Here is an 8,804-nt window from a genome sequence, read left to right as displayed (position 1 = left end):
TTCCGTATAGGGCACCACTGTTTTAATAAATGTAATTTTATAAACCGATGATGAACGTGTGTTCTATGTTATGACTTATCTAAGACTTGATATGGTACATTGTTTATTTTAGTTGAGCAGTTGAGTCACAGTGCTCACTTGTTAAAATAACTATTTTATTAAAGGATTGTTATTTGGGCAACACCTCAAAACTTAGACACCATATAGCTAGAACTGATACGGATCGTATAGGCTTATATTACTCGTATCAATCCATGCAACTGATGTCACGGTTTTGTAGACTTGTCGGGTGGGTTGGATAGATATGAATAATCTTAGCATATAGTCAAAATGTTACAAGCTCTTTCTCTTTCTTTCCTAATATCATATCTCATGTTCTTCGTCATACCGGTCTCTACCACGAGCTCCAACGTCTATGTTCAACGCTCTCATCTCAAGTTCACGTCAATGACACCTTACGAGTCGTATGTCAACTCACTATTCACTTCTTTAGTCGACTCGGCCTCTTGCTACCACTTCAAACAATTTGAAATTAACATCTCTATTAAGTGATATTGTGTTTGGCCTCTTCCAATGTAGAAGTGACCTTAGCTCCTACAATTGCAAAGAATGTGTGGCAAGCTCTGTAACTCAACTCAAGACAGCTTGTCCTATGTCCACATGTGGTGAAATACAACTAGAAGGATGTTTTGTGAAGTACGATGAAACGCCATTTTTTGGGGACCAGGACAAGATGGAGATGTATAGGAGATGTGGCCCTTCGATTGGCTATAGCTCGGATATGTTGAACAATATAGATGGTGCGCTTGCAAATCTAGTAAATGAGAACGGGCAATACTTTCATCGAAGTGATTTTGCGAGCATACGTGGTGTGGCACAATGTGTACACGATTTAAGTTTGTGACCCTTATTTGCACATTATCTGTTTAAGGATTGTTTTAAGATACTGTCTTATACACGTTATCTGTTTAACACATTGAACTAACATGCATGTCTTAAAACAATATATTCAAATGTTTGTGACCTATAATTAAACTTGTACATCTTGATTTACACTATAACTTTTTTGTTTACAAAATTTTATGAATCCTCAGTCATCAAGAAAGTAATGAACAATTTTAAGAACGACATGCAAGGAGTGAAGAAGCATGTAGAAGTAGCCAAATTCAAAGCAAATTTGGCCAAGGGAAAGGCGGATAAAGCTGAGAACGAAGCAAAATCAGCCAAAGACAAGGCACAAAAAGCCGAGAACGAAGCAAAATCGGCTAAGGAAAAGGCTGATATAGTAGAGAAGAAAGTAGAAGAAGAAATAGCAAACAGTAGATCCATGTTACATGTTATTTATGGACCGGTAATACCAATGCCACCTCCCTGCTATTTCTTGTCAGATTCGAATCCAAATTCGTGCTCTTGCTTGCAAACTTAGCGAACGAAAGTCCCTAGTGAAGGGCAGATGGATTCACAAATAAGTACGCTCTTTTCTTTTTATTCTATTTTGTTTGGATCAAAATGTAATTTACTATGATGAATAATTTCATGGTTTGTATTGTAATCCAATCTTTTGTTAATTATAAACGCATCCTTACCTTATAAACAAATCTAGTAAAACAATGTGTCAAATATGTGCTAAATCTAGACAGAAAGCATCCCGGTGCTTCTTCCGCTACACTATGACACAAAACAGAACCCAAAATAAAAGTGACCTGTATGGAACAACTTAGCCAGAATCAATGGCACGGAAATCGCCATGGTGAAATCATGGTACGGAGGTGAAAATGTGGCGCAAGGGGGCAGTCTCAATGACTCACCTAATTTTGCGACTCATTATGCAAACGACCAAGAGCGACCCAACTAGTACGTATGAGATTAAAGCAACCGCTTTAGGCCCCCATCTATATATAAAAAAATTTATTCTCTATGCATGATTGGGCTAACCATTAGAAAATGGCTATTTATGAAAGAAACCACGATCCAACGTAAACAAATTTCTTTGTAGTTCGTGGGATTCAAACTCAAAAATTTTAGATGTTTAAGAGGTTTTGTCTCTGGCACTAGACAACCAAGCCATAACACTGGACCACAGCACCAAGAATAATAACTATATGCTTAGTTTATTAAGACTATGATATTATTTTAAAAATATTATAACGTTTACCAATCAAAAAGTTTAAACAACTAATGACGAATTGAATATCGAGTTTAACCATATATGTTCATTAAAGTATTTATATCGTTTTAGTGTATGTATATATGCATGCGCAAGATTATATGAAAAGAAAAGTGTTTTCCGATAAGCGACCAAATAGTTTATATTTGGAGAGAGAGAGAAAATGATGGAATGGACTAGAGAGTTGATATATAGGTCAACCCATACCAAGTCAAAGTCAATGCCAAATCAAAATAATAATACAAGAAAAAACAACCAATCTCTTATAAGACTTATATCTTAGCATGTATCAACATAAAGATCGCATATCCTTATTTTTTTTTAATTAAACTGTTAAGGTTGTTCATAAAGGATGAAACAAGCTTGTTGTCTTTCATTCCTTGTATTTTCACTCATAATTCCTTTCTTATCGGTCGCCAAGGAATCGATCGTCTATTTTGAGTGCTCTCAACTCTACCTCAATTCGAAAGCATACGATTCGAATGTCAACTCACTATTCACATCCTTAATCAGCTCGGCCTCCGTCTCCATTTTCAACAAATTCGAAATATCACCACAAAGCGATGTAGTTTATGGCCTTTTTTAGTGTCGAGGCGACCTTAGCTCCCATGATTGTAAGAACTGCGTGGAAAACTCGGTGAGTCAAATCAAGAAAATGTGTCCTAAGTCGACTAGTGGAACTATACAATTAGAAGGGTGTTTATAAAATATGATAATACATCATTTTTCGGGGTTGAGGACAAGGTGAAGGTGTTCAAGAGGTGTGGCCCTTCGATTGGTTCTAATTCGGACACTCTGGTCAGAATAGATGATGCACTGGCATATCTGGTTAGTGGGACCGGACCATACTTCCGTGTGGGTGTATTGGGGAGGGTTCAGGCCCTGAACTTCAGGGTATGATGCAATGTGTACAAGATTTAAACGTAAGTATTGTGAAGATTGTGTGTTGGAGGCACGTGGACGGGTGAGATCAGAATGTGGGACGTCGACTTGGGGTGATATGTACCTTGGAAAATGTTATATTCGATATGCTGATGGTGGATTTCGCCCTATAAAGGGTAAGTTATTGTTTGTTCCATGCGACTAGCTATCGTGCTATGGTTATGGTTCTATGACTTCATTACTTGGCTGTTATTAACATAGAACTTGAGTTTGCATATATGAATGCAGGTATTGATGTTGTTAATATTAATGATGATCTTCATGGTGGTACGAGGAAAAGTAAAAGCATACAACGAGTGTTTGGCATTGTTGTAGGTGTAATTTTTGGCATTGGTGCTTTGGGCTTTACTCTCACAATTTCAATAACCAAAGTTTATAGAATAAGAGGTACATTTTATAAGACCACTACGTAATTAGGAAGTTGTTATAAAAACATAATTAAGGTGATTACATACTTTAAAAAGATAATAATAATAAATTTGCTTAAAGCCTCAAAATACATTGAGCTACCCATGTTAACGAGAACTCAAATTTATTATCTATTTATTTTAACGGCGAAGAATGTATACTTATGACACTTTTAACTTTTTCAAAAAGCTCATTTAAATTTGATATTAATTCATTTCTAAAAGTGTTCATCTCTACTATTCTAAATAAGTGGTTTCAAAGACTTTATGACCTCTAATAATCGAGGTATTCAAATGAGATGATTTTTTGGACACATATGATCATATTTTGATATGTTTTTCGTAATTTTCCGTTTTGAAAGTACAAGCTTCCCTTATAAAACATCAAATACTATGAAAAATATACTCATGACACTTTTAACTTTTACTTTATTCACTTTAATTATCAAATGCAATCTCATTACAATGAGAAACTTTGTCTCCCTAATTACATCACATATAACATGTCAATGGTGTGGTTTATTAAAATTATTCTAAGTAGATGCCACATCACATACCATGTCATAACGGACAACCAGAATTACTGTCTGATTAAATGAGATTGCTCTTAGTTGCATCGTAAGTGAAAGTTGACAACGTTATCTGTCAAGTGGCCAGTATAACTTATAATCGGCAAATGAGTAGTTTTGATTACGAAAAGTCAATTTGAAACGTAATATATATGTGTGCGTGTGTGTAAATCGTAAAATTTATTTTCTCTATTGATCTTTAGTGAAGAAAGAAGTAACAATAGTGAGGAAAAAAGTAGAAGAAGTCGAGAGAGAAGCACGGTCAGCAAGGGAACAAGCACGAGCCGCAAGGGAAGAAGTAGAAGTAGCCAAGAGGGAATCCGAATCTCAAAAGTTACAAATAGACACATTAAGCAGACAGCGAGATTGGTATAAGAGTATGAGCTCGACTGGCCGAGTATAAAGTGAGTCAGGTTGTGTTGTGTGTGGGAATCAAAATTTAAGTTTACATGTTTATGATTTGTAAGCCTGTTGGAAATTTATACTTTTTTTTGTAAACAATAAATGGTTGATTTGTCGGTTTGCTTAAATAATTTACAAAACGAGCTTACGAGATTAACAATGTTGTAGTGTCTAAACCTGAAAAATTAAAGTTGCATCGTCATCCGGGTAATAATCTGATATGACACATTGACCAGATCGAACTAAAGTTCATTTACATGTTTGATATAAATTGTCACATTTTAATCAATATGCCAACATAAGGTTATGTGCATGAGTGCATCCCATAAAATTTACGTAGTTTAAAAAAAATCAGCTTGGCATAAATAGCTAGCTATGTGTTATGGTTCACAGTTGCATGCAGCATACCATCAAAATTGTATATTTTTAGCTTTGGAGAATGAACAACTATCATATAGTTGTTAGCCCACCTTTTTTAGAAACTCATTTATTAGGCTGATGCCCCGGCACTTCTGACCAGTGTTGTAATAATTGTTAGTCGTTAGTCGAGCGGTGGGGTGAGGACCCGCGATTAATCCGATCAGACTTTAATATATAATTTCAGTTCTATATACACACACATTTTGATATGTAATATATTTGCAGTTTTATGCATACACAAACACATTTTAGCCGGAAATTGGCTGAAATCTTATCGGAAAATGCTAAATTTGGCCGAAATCTTGCCGGAAACCGTCGATTGTGGCCAGAACCTTATCAGAAAAGCTAATTAATCTTGATTTTGGCTGGATTTGACCATTAATTGGAATTTTTCAACACTGCTTCTGACTATTAAAGGCAATGGTTATACAGGAGACACACTTGAGGCATAGGTAAAAATGAGGCATAGGGTAGATTTTGCATCACGATGGTGCACATATCAAATTTTTGCCTTAGTTTTGCACCCACTTGTTCACCAAATCAGAGATCGGTGCAAGCTTCTCTTTCATGCTTGGTACTTGGATGATGGCACGATTATCGGGGATACTAGAGAGGTAGCCAAAGCATTAGATATTATCAGGTCTGAGGGGCCTCGTTTGGGTCTTGAATTAAACGTTAAGAAAACAGAGTTATTTTGGCCAACATGCAATGGGGTGAAGGCACAGGAGGGGTTGTTCCCTTGCGGGATTGGAAGGCCGGTGCTTGGCGTGAAACTCCTTGGTGGTGCTGTAAGCCAGGATGCGGGGTTTATCAGCAGTTTGGCTATGAAAAGGGCATCTAGCGCTGTGGAACTGATGAGCTGTCTCCCAAGACTTCGGGATCCTCAATGCGAGCTTCTTTTGCTTCGCTCATGTATGGGAGTCGCCAAGCTTTTGTTCGGTTTGAGAACATGCCAACCTATGTATGTGGGGGAAGCTGTTTCTATATTTGACAATGGTCTTCGGAGGGCGGTTGAGGACATCGTGGTTTGTGGAGGTCCGTTCTTTGGGGATCTCCAATGGAGGTTGGCATCACTTCCGATCCGTTATGGGGGGTTGGGTCTCTGTTCGGCCGAGGATGTATCTACATATGCCTTTGTGGCTTCGAGAGCACAGTCGTGGTGTTTGCAAGACCATATTCTTCGGGGTTGTGATATTTATGGGTTGGACTCTGATTATGGGTGTGCGATGGATCGTTTACGTACTTCACTTCCAGATTTTGATCTTAGCGGGTTCTCTAATAAGGACACCGCCCCCCCTAAAGCCCAACATGTTGTGGCGAGTGCCTTATTTAGTGGAATCGTCAAGAGTTTAGAAGTGAAGTTTGATCTATCCCCTCGCCAAAAGGCGGTGTTTGAATGCCTTCGGGCTCCTCGGGCTCAGGATTTTCTAACGGCCATCCCCATTGAAGGATTAGGCCAACGTATGTCGGGTTTGGAGTATCGGGCTATCCTTAAGTACCGGTTAATGATCCCTATGTTCCCGACGGATGAACCTTGCCCAATTTGTCGTAAGGTCTGTTTGGATTCTTTTGGTGACCATGCGGTGCATTGCAAAGAATTGCCTGGCTTTAAATACAGACATGATCTGGTTAGGGATGTTCTGTGTGATGTTCTTAAACGGGCAGGGATTTCTGCTAAAAAGGAGGCCCCTGTTAACTTTCTCACGGATCCTATTGAAGGGAGGTCTACTTTACGACCAGCTGATATTCTTGTGTTCGGGTGGGCAGGGGGGAAACACGCCTGTGTGGATCTTACAGGAGTGTCTCCTCTTGTTGGGCTCAGGGACCGTGGGTTTGTTGTGGGTCAGGCTGCGTTGAAGGCTGAATCGGGCAAAGTTGTTAAACACGAGAAAGCTTGTTTAGATAATCAACATGTCTTTCTACCATTTGCCTTTGATACATTTGGTTTTCTGGCTCCAGAGGCTGTGAAATTTTTGAGTAGGGTTCAGCGCGTCGTACACGGAACCTCTTCAGCTTCTAGGTCCCAAAGCTTCGTTTTTAGCAGGATTGGCTTTGCTGTTCAAAAGGGGGTTGCGGCGCAGCTTGTTGCCCGTTTGCCTGCCACTTTATTGTAATCGTTTTATAGTAAATTATATCTATAATTTAAGTCATAAATAGAGCTTGTTTATATCCAAATTTTGGGTACATGATTATTGAAAATTATGTGATTTTGTTAAAAGGAATTCAACGTGAGGGTCGCCATTGCCATTGGCAAACTCTCAGTTTGTAAGGTATAAGAACACGTAGCCAATGACAACCTCTAGGAGACATATATGATAACTTTCCATGTTAAGGTTTTATAAGGGAAATCATTAAAGGCAATGCCAACCTCTCAATTATAGGCATATACATTGAAGAGGTAGGTCCCAGCAGAGCCCAGTTGGACCCGCAAGACTCACCTTGAAGAGGGACGTCTGCGCAAGGACCAACTGGTTCCGCAGGACCCACCATGCTCAGAGATGAAGACCTTACGCGCAGTACGCCAGCTGTTCCCGTAGGGAAAGCCTCCTAATGGTGAAGTACCCCGCCTGTTCCCGCAGCTGCGGATACAAGCCATCAGGGAAGGCTACCCGCACTAATAGCAAGGCTACACGCACAAGGCACTAACTCAATAATTCAGTATCACCTGAAGGAATGAGCAAGGCGGGAATACTCCCGCCCAAATGAGCCAGTCCGTATGCTTCTGGAAGATCTTTGGTACTATACCTGCCAAGGTATGGACAAAATAGACAAGATCTGACCAAAGCAGCCCATGAACCAATCACAGGGTGACAGCTCACCGACAACAGTACGAGGAGGAGCACGCTCTAGTACTGTTTGTCACTACTAGCCGCTGCCTACTCACCAACCCTTGTCGTGGCACGCACATAGCCTGTAGTTGGTGGAAAGGGAACAGTACACAGCCGGCGGAAAAGGAATAGTACATAGCCGGCGGAAGGGAACAGTACACAGCCGGCCTTGTCACTATCAGCCACTGCCTACCCACCAACCAGCATGGCACGTGCGTAGCCCATAGTTGGTAGAACAGGAATATTATACAGCTGGCTGTACCTGCTTGGAAACCTACCTTCGGCTATAAATACTCCAACACCTTGGAACGGTATCATTATCTTGTATCTTATCTTCTCTAGCAATCTCTCTTTATATACACTTATATTCAGAGCAATCTAGTCTGATTCTCACGCCGGAGGGTGGTCACAAGGAGGAACCCCCCCCCCCCCTTCTCAGTGACGAGCTCACGGTGTTTGTTTTGCAGGTCATCAGAATAACCATCTCTGCCGGACCTAACCCTCGTGGGAAACATTACTTAACCCCCAGATTATCCATAATCTACTCGGGGTCACCTAGTGTTTCTTCATTGGCGCCATCCGTGCATAAAAGCTAGAACTAATTCTCAGTTTTTTCAAAAACCTCTGAAAAGATGGTTAACGTTACTCCGGTCCCAAGGCCAGTGAGTGACCAAGAAACCCCGGTAACCACAACCCCAGCTACTGGGGGGGAACACCGGCGGTTACACAAATTTTACGAACACTACCCCGGTTACCCAAGCCGGGGCAAGTGCAGTAAACAATATTTCACTGGGGTTCACTGATGCCCAGTTGGAGAAACAGACGAGGCTCCCTCGCCAAACACTCGATCAAGTTAAGGCGTGGGCCGAAGCACGTCAGAAGGAATTCCAAGCTGAGTTGGATGAACGCTTGCGTTCACTCCAACAGGCTGACGAATTCGGAAGCACTCGACAACAGCTCAACATGAACAGTGAGTGCGAGTACTCGGACGATGATCGGGAGGAATCCGACACCGACGCAAACCCTCGCCACAGGGCGAAAGGGAAGCGTAAGGAAACGGACTTCCAAC

General features: G+C 40.6%; 2 pseudogenes across 1 annotated transcript; both read left to right on the top strand.

Moving 5' to 3' along the window:
• The first annotated feature begins 324 nt into the window (after positions 1-324).
• LOC143627480 (plasmodesmata-located protein 6 pseudogene) lies at positions 325-904 on the top strand (annotated as a pseudogene).
• A 1,604-nt stretch (positions 905-2,508) lies between these two features.
• LOC143627537 (plasmodesmata-located protein 6-like) lies at positions 2,509-4,572 on the top strand (annotated as a pseudogene). Its single transcript, XR_013152608.1, has 3 exons — positions 2,509-3,225; positions 3,338-3,496; positions 4,289-4,572. The product of XR_013152608.1 is annotated as a plasmodesmata-located protein 6-like (transcript).
• Positions 4,573-8,804: the final 4,232 nt, after the last annotated feature.

The sequence above is a fragment of the Bidens hawaiensis genome, unplaced genomic scaffold, assembly GCF_021521415.1.
Source record: "Bidens hawaiensis isolate Kalapana, Puna unplaced genomic scaffold, B.hawaiensis_p1.1 tig00004685_1, whole genome shotgun sequence".
Classification (NCBI taxonomy): Eukaryota; Viridiplantae; Streptophyta; class Magnoliopsida; order Asterales; family Asteraceae; genus Bidens; species Bidens hawaiensis.
Note: the sequence above shows the minus strand (reverse complement) of the source record. Positions and strands in the feature narration are given on the sequence as shown.